We start from the raw sequence: 11694 nt of genomic DNA on the forward strand, positions 1-11694 counted from the left end.
AACATTTTAATAATAATTTAATTTATAATATGCCCCCCTGCCAAGGCACTCAAGGCACTACACAAACAATTAAAATATGATTATAATAAATAAACAGCAATAATTAAAACATCATAAACCAGACAATATTAGAGCCAAACCAAATGCTAAAAAGCAAAACAAAGCAGCATCTTTGGAGGAAGGAGATCCTTGCACAATTCATCTTCCAAATCTCCTGTTGATGTTAGATTGAAATCCTCCTGTGAAGCTGTTTCTGCATCTGCAAAGATTTTGGCAGTGTCACAGTCATTAAAAAATGGATTTTATACTACCATAAATTAACTAGAGTTTTGCATAGCTGTAATAACACAACATTTTCTTCCATTTGAATAAATTCAAAACTCGGTTTGCTCAAGGAAACTCAGTTTATGGCGCTGAGTTTGTGTTGACTGCCCTGAGTTTGGAAAAGCACACAATTATACAGTTCAGAGTTTGTAAAACATGCCTAATTACAGAAACCAGAACGTTCTAAAGATTTAAAACCAAACCCCAAAACTGAATAGCAGACCAGCCTTCTCCTGGCTGTCAGCTCCTCAGAGCCAATGGGATCGGCCTGTCTCAGTTTACACAACTGAAACCAAAAGACCTAAACTAACAAAAGAAGCAACCTTCCTCCAAAACAAATGAAATTCCAACTCGTGCCAGGCGAGAGCCGTGCACTGAACTCTAATGATTAAAGGAGACAGGCTCTGTCAAGGCAGAGGTGGAACTGAAACGCAGCCAGTCAGTCCCTCTTCTGAAAAAACCTGGCACCAGCCCTCAGACAATTACATCCAGGATCCGTTCACTCGAGTGCCTCAGCTGATCTCAGTGGTTGTGGCAGCGCATGAAGGGAAAATCCTTCTCGCAAACCCAAACCACACAGGGATTTCTCCATACTAGGAAAAAAAAAAGCACACACAAAACCAAACAAAACACGCTAGAACGATGAATCCAGTGGTTTTCCTCCAGCACAGAGAACCAGGAGGATGTTTTCCATTTGATCCCTCCAAGGTTTTGTTCTCACGGGTTTTACTTCGAGCTTCAAATCCAACAGAATCTTAGAAATCAAGGGGATGGCAAATGAGACCACGTGGTTCTCACACACAGAGACATCTTTTGGGCTGGGTTCATTCAAAAAGAGCCTTCAAAAGTGTTCATGAACCTTAGCACATGACATCACAACTTCAGAGTTCTCAGGGCAGGTAAGATACCTGCAGTGGAGAAACTACTGCAAATTTTGGGCACAGAGCAAGTGCTTTCATTTGTTCCTATAGTCTCCTGTCAGGACACTCACACTTAAAAAGGAAATGAACCACAGATTCCTGGCTCCCTGAATACCCACCTCCAGGGACAGCCATGAACTTTGCTGCAAGGGTGTGCTGGAATGGGATCTCTTTGTGTCTGCAGGGGGAAAGGTGCTTTCAAGGAGATGCCCACATTACCAGGGATGGGGTTTGATTGGTTTTTGAATGTATTCTCCTCCTTCTCCAGATCTCATTTCTGCATTGAAGCTCTACTGCCTGTCATGGAACTGATCCTTCCTGGATCCAAGACCACTTGAAAAGGACTTTCCAAGGGTGAGGGAGCCTCATCACAAGCTCATGTTCTGGAAGCTCCCTGTATCTGGGCAGCAAGGATGATTCATGAATCAGTATTCCTATAGTTCTCCCAAATCCTCCTATAGTTCTCCTGCACAGAAGCTGGTGAGCAAATTTCATATTTCCACTCCATGGAGGTAACTGGAAATTCATGCATCTGGGGCTGATCAATGGATGTGGTAGGTTCACCTTCTTCTCCAGGAAATGTACCAGCAGACAATAGCATTTGGACTCTAACTCCACATAAATAGTTTCTATTTTCCTATGAGATGGAGTTCACTGAAACATAGAACAGCTTATCCAAGCCCTCTGTTCTTCCTCATGATGGGTCACATTTCAACTAAACGATTCAGATTCTGGGATAAACCACAGAAAATTTGCATTCAGTTTTCTTTATTACCTCTCTACAAGTGTCCTGTGTGACCTTGAACAGGTGAATCAGACACAAACTGTCAAAAATGTCAGATGTCTCTGTCCCTTTAATTTTAAAGAGAGCCAAGCATCTCACACCTTGGAGAATTTGGATTAGATCTCTGTGCCTCAGTTTCCCCACGTGCTTTCATACGTTCCAGGACAGATTGGACATCAATATGTCAGCAGTTTTTCTCCTCAGCTTCCTCATTCACTTAGTCATCAGTATTTTTGACTCAGGTTAGGTCAATCATATGATGATGATTCTGCCCATGTCAGCATTTCACCACAGCAAAAGAACCTGGCTGGAGGTTCACCCTGGATTTACACTCAGGGTCTGCTTTCCAAATGTTGTTCAGGATGCTGACACATTTGGGAAGGCCTTTCTGAAACTAAGGTTGTTTCCTGATCCTCCAAGACTGGGGTAACTCCAGCACAGACATTGGAAACGGCTTCTGGAGAGCGCTCACTGACACTTGAGAGCAGAAGTGAGAAGACAGAGGTGGCAGAATTTATTTTATGACAAATCCTAAAAGGAAATTATGCAAAGTAATAAAATAAAGAAGAATTATAAATGAGGACAAGAAATGGGTGAAATATAGAATAAATTATGGGAAGGCAGGAAGGTGGGGGGGGAGAATCGAAGGCAGAACTGCTGAGTTAAAGGATAATTATCAGAAACTGGCTGGTAGGGAAGAGGACATTTGGGTAGGGGGATTGGTACAAAAGGAAGCTGCACGTTTTTGTGCACATTAGCAAAGCATCTCCCTGTTAGATGTGCCTCGGGGATGCAGGGGGTGACAGCCACTATTCGTTATTTGGGTGCAAGCCCATAAATCTGAGGACAAGGTTGCTCCTGCTTTGACGTACAATCAAAATAAGTTAAACCCCGGGAATAAAAGGACTGGGTGGTCGCAGCCCACGTGGCTTTGCATCCTGCAGGAGCTGCCGGCATAGCCTCGGCCATCCTCCCTCCTCGCAGCACTCCCTCCTTCCCTTCTCCTCAGCCTCCCCCAGCCCCGCAGCACCCACTGGGGAGGGGGGCTGGAAGATGCTCCCCACAAAGCCCCCAGCAGAGGTTCCCCAGTTAGAGCAGGAGGGGTTCAGGGCGAGCCAGGCTGCTCCCGGGTTTGTCTGGGGAATCCTTTGGAGAGTTGTGAGCCCCAGGTGCGGGGAGGGGGCGAGGGAAGCCCCTGCTCTGGCCAGGGACCCTCTCTGGGTGCAGCCGATGGCAGGAGGAGCTGGTCCCAGCCCCACGGCCCCAGCTGTCACTCTGAGCGATGAATTACATGCTATAAGAAGGTGTTGACAGGAGCAGCTGGACATCAGAGAGTGATGAAAAGGGAACAAAATTCATTCCGAGTTCAGACAGACTGGCTCGTTAGGGGCACCGGCGGCAGAGGCCACAGAAACACTGCTCCATCTCCTGGACATCCACTGAACCGGCTCCCGAAGAAGCCGAGAGCCCCCACAGCCCCTTCCCCGAGCTGGCGCAGCCTCCCCGTCCCACCCCAGGTCGCTCCGGGGGAGGCACCGCAGATCCCCCCGTCCCCCTCCTCGCCCAGCCCTGTCTAAGGTGTCCCCAAACACAGCACGCGATTCAATTTGGATGTCTTCAAAAGGAACCAAATCAAAGACTTTTTGTCCCTCTTGTTTGAGGCTATAATTTGTATAAATTGTATGAAGAGGGATGGGGGAGGCGGGACGGGAACATTTGGCATCAAAACAATTATCTCCATTTTAATGCAAACTAAACGACGTGCTAAAGGGGAATTGTTTCGTGCATATGTACAGCAAGTGAACATTAAACCATACGGCTAATAATTAACTGGCTCGACATTACTCTTGCTGGGCAAAATACTAGGGTGTCCCCTTACATTTAATGTACGGAGAAGTTTGAGGACACAGAGGCCCCTTATGAAATTATTCCTAAAGCTGTGAAGATAACAAAGAGATTTTTTTTTTCCTAAGCCAAGCTACTTCTTGGCAATGAGAGAAGTTGGCAGAGAGAAAAAAGTCAGTCCTTCTCCTACCCCTTTCCTCCCTTTCTCCCTCCCTTCCTCCGACTCTCCTCCCTTTCCTGACTTTCACTTCTTTCTGCCACTGGAGAAAAAGAATAGCAAATTCAGAGAAAATTTCATTGACGTTATTCAAAGAGTTTTTCATGGATTATTTACACAAGTGCTGTTCAAACAGCCTTTGTCTGAACATCCCTTGAAATCTGCACCCAATCCTTTCAGATTCAAAGCAATAGCTCAGGGGAGACAAAGGGGAGAGGCTGACATGGGTTTCCTTTGCAAGTGAATGAGAGGTCTGGCTAAACACAGAGGGCTTTGGGATCACAAGCTTCCTTTCAGCCTGAAAAATAAACAGTGATCTGAGGCCGGGCAGCTGTACCTCTGGCCAGCCTGGCCCATCCACTGCCATGCAAGCAGTGGGACACACACCTGACTGCCCACTGGGGCATGGCACCCCAGTCCTGCACCTCAAACTGCAGCACTCTGCCCTGTGCTCTGCTGCAGTGCTGCTGCCCAAACCGTGTGTGCCAGCCCTGGGGACCCTGCCTGCACAATGGGGACAGGGAGATCCAACATTCTGAGCCACCCCAAACCCATCCCTTCAGCCAAGCAACACATTGAAGCCCCACTTAGCCTTCTGGCTGAGATGGTGTCAGAGCTAAATGCAAATGAGAGCAGACTGTGCTCCTGCAAAAGCCAGGAGTATACAGACTTTCTAAACAGAGAAAAGAAATGGGGATGCTGGAGAGAAATGAAGGGTGAACCAAGGCAGGTAAAGCTGCTGTAGAAATATTACAAGGTGTACCCATGTTCAGCATGAACTCAGAGCCCTCTCTCCATCCCACAGGCACCACAGGCTCTTGAAATAGTTGAAATGCCCATAACAGGATCAATTAAAATCAAGGGAGTGAATGAAATATGTGAGAAGGCCCAAGTTCTGCCTTAAATTATACCCACAACAATGACCAGCTGCGAGATGGGGAAGGCAACACAGTGCCTGGTCCCTGCTCCTGCCACTCCTGCCCGTCCTCTCTGCACATGAAACAAATTCACCAGCAGGTACCTCCTCTTCCAGTCTTCACAACTGTGGGTTGTCACCTCCTTTAGACTAAAATGTGTAAACCACTCTACACATATAGTTTGATCAGTCCAAGTGCTCTCTACACTGCTCCTTTGCTTACATAAATTTTTTCTTATTTCCTGCCTCGCTTTTTCACTGCTCCTATTTGCCAGTTTCTGGTTTCCTAGCTCACCTAGCACAGTACCAACACCAATTTGCTCTAATCAAAAGAATCAGGTTTTCTGCTTTGCTTGATACTTTGCAAAAGACTTGCCCCAAGTAACTGCCATTGGATTTCAGTGGGAGGCTCTCATCTGTCCGAACTGGCCTCTGACATCCTCCTACTACCTGTCAAAATAAATCCTTTTCCTTCTCCACCTGCTTCTCCTTTCAGATATTCTCCTTCCTCCCTTCTGGCTTTCCCACCGCCACCATAAGACCGATCTTTTCCATCCCTGACTTATTCTCTTCCTTTCACATCTTCATCTCAATCTGTTCTGGATGTCTCCACCGAAGTGTGTGATAAGAAACACACTACTCGAGTGCAAACTCTGAGCACAACAGTCCCAATTCTGGGTGCCCCAGAGGTCTCAGGCTTCATCTCAGCTCCACCACTGGAGGCAGCAGAAGTTGGTGGAAGAAACCCTGTTTTGAGAGTAATCGACTTTGATGGTTAGTTGAGTCTCAGTGCAGGCAGACAGAGATGTTCTCCAGGCCCCTTCACAGGGTGTTGTTATTTTCTTTGATTTATATATGTATATATAAAATAATTCCCACAAGTCTGGATATAGTTATCCATAAAAATGCTGAACCTCCTTTTGAACTCTGCTCAGCTTTCAGCATCACGGCATCGCGGGGCAGTGATTTCCAGCCTACCTGGGTGTTCATGAAGACGTGATCATCTTTTATTTTTCAGCAGCTCTGAATTGATCTGGCTTTCCACTTTCATTCAGCACTAAGAGACAGAGGAAGGAGAGCCCCTGCAAGGCTGTTTCATCCCTTTGAGTCCCACACAATCCTCTAGTCTTGTCGAATTATCACTTTTAACTTTCCCAGAGTGGTGCTGCTTGTGAGTCACCTTTAGTGCTGAAGGAGTAGCCTCGCCTAGCAAGAAGATTAAAATCCCATTACTTGTTATTCATGTGTTATTTAATGATATTTTTTCCATTATGTATTTATTTATTTTTAAGTTGCTTGCTTTGAATCTCGAGTCAGTGTTTTTAATATTAAGCCTAGTTTCAAGTTTGTTTTTCTAATTGGAATAAAATAAAAATAGAATGGAATTTTTTAGTGGTTATTTTTATATTTATTGAAGGAATGACAAAAGCAAACCCCAGTAACTTATGAACAAACTCCAGTGCCAGTAGTGCAGCTGCACAAGATAAGAGTAACAAGGCAGCTCCTTTACTTTCAGGAACAGAACAAATGATGTTAAAAGCAGCCCTGCAATGCAACAGAAAGCCCTAAATCTCCAACATGTCCCTCACAGAGGCCCCTTACCTCTGTTGTAATGATTTGGCATCCAAGTCGTGGCCATATGAACTCTGTCTTGAGGACAATCTGCTCTCCACACAGGTATCTCTCCATCCATGGGGAAGGTGGGATGAATGCATGTTCCACAAATTTTTGAGGATGGCAGACTCCACTTTGGGGGAGGACATATCATCTTGGTGACTGGACAGCTCTTGAATGCCACAACCTCATCCAATAGGGATCTCACATCAGGAGATTCCTCTAAGACAACCATTTCAGGGCCTGGAAGGAACCCTACGAGAAACAGGTCTTACTCGTGAGATGAAGAGCCAGATGGAAGAGGGCTGTAAGGGAAATTAAGATGGAAGGAGAAGAGAGGAAAGAAGAAGAAGGCTCCAGAAGGAAAATTAGCCATCAAGATAAGTAGCCATAAATATAGTTCCAGGTAGAGCCAGAGAAGTGGAAGGGAATCAAATGGGAGATCAGAAAGGAAACTGCTGCAGAAAAGAGAAGGCATGGTCAGGAAATGAAGGGAAAGAGTGATAAGGAGGCAGTAGCGGGAGACATGAATAGGGTGGAAAGAGGCTTGGAGAGACAAAGGAAGCAAGAATGGGAGAGAGGGGAAGAACAAAACTGTCCCCAGAATGCAGTGCAGTGCTTCTCCTGCATCTTGGATGCTTTTAACAGGGGCCTGGAAGAATCTTCATTTATCAGGAATTCAATTAAGTGGAATAGTCGTTATTAATTTTATAGGAATTATTTGTACAGGAAAGCCTGGAGCGAGGAAAGGCCTCCCGGAGCCATTTCTCCTGTCAACGCCCCGGGTCAGGTAGGCACTGGCAGCGCAGTCTCACCAGTTGAGATATTAATGAGATGCCTCTAGGTGCAAATGATAGTTTAATAGGTGTTACTTAACAGGAGCGCCCCTCGCCTGCGCGCGCCGGCACGCGCGGCTCCCGACGAGGCTGCCTCCTTGTTAGAATAAGTAATTAGAATGTAGGAACACTCACTTTGACACTTTAATAAAGTGTCAGCCATCATCAATTTAGTATTTAATAAAAATAAAATTAAATATTTACCACGTTTTTATAACATCGTATTTAAAATACATGTTCCTCAAATTTTGGGGGGGGGGATTTAAAGTGAGGTCCTTCTAGGACGCTGGTCCCAAAAGATGAGGTTCGTATTTTCTTCTTGGGTTTTGTTTTCCATGCTGAGGAGGGACTTTGTTATGGACAACAAAATCCAGCAGCACATGGAAGGAAATGTTCTTATACAGGAGAAGAGGTTTCCTCCTCCATCTCCTGAGCCTCCCTGTGCTGCCTGGAGACTAAGGATGAATTAAACAAACCTAGCCCAGACTGCCACTGCTGATGGCAGACAGCCACTGTCAAGGAGTGAGGGAAAACACAATTTTGTTCCTATTTCATTGGTAGAACAGCCTTCCAAACCAGTTGTTGGAAAGAAAACAGAAGAAAATACTGAAAATGAAAACATGCTTTAAGCCTGGAAGGATTCTGAAAATTAAAACATCTTAAATGAGTTCATTCCCCTCCTGTCTCACCATCCCATATTTGCCCTTCCTCAAGGTGCCCACCTGGTCAAGGTGAACCAAACACTGATCTGCCATGCTGGGACCTCAGGATGCAGATGACATCCTGGTGACAAAGCTGTATGGATTGATCCGCAAGATGCTCAGTGGTCCAGCAAAACGATCTCTTCCCCATCTCTGTTAAAACTAAGAGCAAAAATTCAAGAGTCCAGCTGCCATGGCAGAGTAGAGTTTGGGGTGCAGTTAGCCCTGTGCACATGCACTCTGTTTGTGCCCACAGAGCTGAGATGTTCTGCCAAGCCAGGGCTATTTTGGAAAAAAAAAAGGCGAGAGGAAGGAGCAGAAGAAGGTGCAGAAAGTCCCTCTAGTCGAAGTGCCTTGGCAACACGGAGCAGGGTGTGTCCCCAGATAGTTCCCTGCTAACAAGGGAAGACCAATGAGTCACTGCTGAAATCCTGGTAACAATTATTTAAATTGAAGCTGCAACCATCATTCTCCTGCAGTGGGGAGAGCAGCGCTAGTCCCTCTCTTTTGGGTGGTCCCGGTGGGCCTGAAGCTGTTTGGCCCCAGGACATTGCTCTTGGAGGGCTACGAGTGTTGTTGCACCCACCAAAAAGTACCAGGAGACTTGTCCAACACCACCAGCCACCTTGGGCCAAGGCCAAATTCAGTTCCTTGGGTTTTTCTAGGCTGAAAAAGCTCTTTCCTGGCCACAATGCATATTTTACCCCAGGCACCAACAGGGCTTTTTTGGGGGAGAGGTGGCTGGGTGTCTCTTTCCTCTGGATTGGTTTGGTTGCATTTCCATCTCCTGAAGCCTCAGCTGTCACATCTGGATCCTCATTCAGATTAGGGCAACATCCACCATGAAAAAGCAGACTATATCCCCCAATACCAAGTGAAACCAACAGTACCTCCAAGTCACATGCAAACAGTTCTCCTAGGGTTAAAAATGAAGATTATACTCCCCTGTAAACTATTTCCTAGCTGGTCTTTCCGCAAAACATTCATGATGCACAGGCACACACATCATGCTCTGAGCATCCTCTGAGCACTCCTGGGGCTGAGCCCTGGGGTGGCTCAGGCAGCTGCAGGTCTCTGACTCTGGTGTCCAGCAGAGCACCAGCCTCAGGCTTGAGAGTCATCGGCCAGAGTGGCTGGAGTGTCCAGGGGGCTGGAGTGGGGTATGCACGGGGGCAAGCGGGGCTGGGAAAGCACCGGGGCCGCCTCACTCTGCTGGCGAGGTCAGGGATGGGCTCTGGCGCGGGATCAGGCACGGTGCTCTGGAAAAGAGTGCCACGCTGTGTCTGTGCGGGGCCTCACAGCACGGTGCTCCACGGGGAAAACAGCCGATGGCTCCAGCTGTCCTCCGTGCCTGCGGCTTCCACAGCACCCTCGGTAACCACGTCAGGGACAGCCAGGAGCAGCATCCCACCGAGAAACAACCCGTGCTGCAGTCAAAGCAAGAGGAAATCCTTCTGTGCTGCCGGCAAGACTGAGGCAGCGGGCAGCGATCCCTGCGGCTGTAGCAGAATTCCTGTGCTGCTGCCAGAGGAAAGAGAGGAGACAGAGAGCGGTTTTCCAGACAGCACTACGGGAAAGCCCTGCCAGGGGCAGCTGCTCATGGCAATGGGGCAGCAGAGAGACCTTTGCTTGCATCAAATGCTCTGCCATGAGCCCGGGGTATGGACCAACTGCTCCTGCCCCCAGTACCAAAAGAGAGTCAAGAGAGCCAGAGAGGGACTGTGAGCAAGGGGAGGTAGTGATAAAACACGGGGAAATGTTTTCAAACTGACAGAGGGCAGGTTTAGATTGCATATTGAGAATAAATTCTTCCCTGCGAGGGTGGTGAGGCCCTGGCACAGGTTGCCCAGAGAAGCTGTGGCTGCCCCAACCCTGGAAGTGTTCAGGGCCAGGTTGGATGGGGCTTGGAACAACCTGGGATAGTGGAAGGTGTCCCTAACCATAGCAGAGGGGTTGAAACTAGATTAAGGTCCCTGCCAACCCAAGCCATTCTATGATTCTATGCCCTTAGGGACATCTGGATGGGGGTAACACACTTGGGCAGTGATTCACTTGCTTCCTCCTCCTCCTCTGGATCCCAGTGATGATTGCCTGCCCCTATCCAAATTAAGAAACAGTCTGTTAGGGACTCGGCAAACCCTGTGCCACCAGCAACATCTGCCCCCCCCAGCAGCAGATGAGGCCATTCTGCTGCCCCACCTTGCAGTGAAGTTCACTGAAAAGTTTGTCTGATATAGGAGAAGCAAACAGGGAACAGCTTGGAGCTGAATCTGATCTTATACTCCACCAAAGGCTTCCTGTGAAGCCTCAGAGCAGGTAGCAACACCTAGAGCCTCTAAGGAAACGGGAGCTGCAAACAAGTCCTTACTGGAAACTCTCATTCCCCACTAGCAAAGTGAGACCCACAGCACTCCCATCTTGCAGGATTCAGCCAAAATATAACTCCCTGCATGATCTACAAGGTATTACTCTGATGCAGAAACAAAGGGAGGTCTAAAGGAGCCCATTGTGATGGCAAAGGAGGGCAGGAAGAGGCTGTGGGTTCCCATCAGCCACGGGCAGATGATGCAGAGCACTCAGCTCCTGGCCCCACGCAGGGGAGAGGTGTTACCTCGGAGGGGAGCTCTGCGCCAAAACAGCTCAGCAGCTGCCCACGCTCGATTCACAAACTAACACCACGTCATTTGTCACCAAGAAAAGCTCCGGGTTCTTGAATGGGTAATGCTGGCAGCCTCTCATCAATGTTTTCACAGGCAAATTCATACACTGACCTCCTCGGTGAAACACGCAGCAAATGCCTGGAGTCTGGTTTACATCTGCCATGGGATCCTGTTACATTCAGAACAACCCCTGTCAACGCTGAATCTGTAACAATCAATAAAGAGAGAGAGTTTGTTTGTTCATGTTTTGTTGGTTTGGGTTTTTTTTATGTTTTCTCATTCCTAATTGTGTTATTTTGCTACTCCAAGTTTTGCAAGTTTTGCGATATCCTCCCCCCTCCCTTTCTTGTTTTCTTTTAGGACAAGCTGTCATCTTTTCACATCTTTTCACCAGGCCATTGCAAATGTAAAACTGTAAATTGCAGAATTGTGCAAATAGCACTAATAGCATTTGCATAAAAATTGGTTGCAAAGAGCAATTAGCACTTCATTAATAATCAATGAAGGGCCAATTTACACATTGCCCAAAAGCAAATTGTAAATTCAATTTTGTCTATAATTGAGCATTTGGTGCTGGGCAACTATACAATGGTGCCAGAAGAGCCCGGGTGCATCAGTTGTGGAGTCAAATGTGCCGTGAGCTTGGATTTTCAGTGATCCCAAACGTGTCTCTTTCAGAGGCCAAGCCAGCACCTCCTTCCCAATGAAAGGGAACTCCAGGACATACATTTGTTTCAGAGAAAACACACAAATGTCTGCGTGCTACCAGCCTGGCCCAGACACAACCCTAGTGCCAAGAACATGGGACCAAGAGTCTTGGTCCTGTACAAACACACCTTTCAGCAGTGCTGGTATCCAACAAACCGGGGCAGCTTAA

At 47.2% G+C, this 11694-nt stretch overlaps 1 long non-coding RNA gene across 1 annotated transcript; it reads right to left on the reverse strand.

The window, feature by feature from the left end:
• Positions 1-10906, reverse strand: LOC135423170 (uncharacterized). Its single transcript, XR_010434729.1, has 3 exons — positions 6609-10906; positions 5985-6212; positions 1-2559 (listed from the first exon to the last, which is right to left on the reverse strand). It is a non-coding gene; the product is annotated as an uncharacterized LOC135423170 (long non-coding RNA).
• Positions 10907-11694: the final 788 nt, after the last annotated feature.

Source organism: Pseudopipra pipra, chromosome 16 (genome assembly GCF_036250125.1).
Source record: "Pseudopipra pipra isolate bDixPip1 chromosome 16, bDixPip1.hap1, whole genome shotgun sequence".
In the NCBI taxonomy this organism is placed as follows: domain Eukaryota; kingdom Metazoa; phylum Chordata; class Aves; order Passeriformes; family Pipridae; genus Pseudopipra; species Pseudopipra pipra.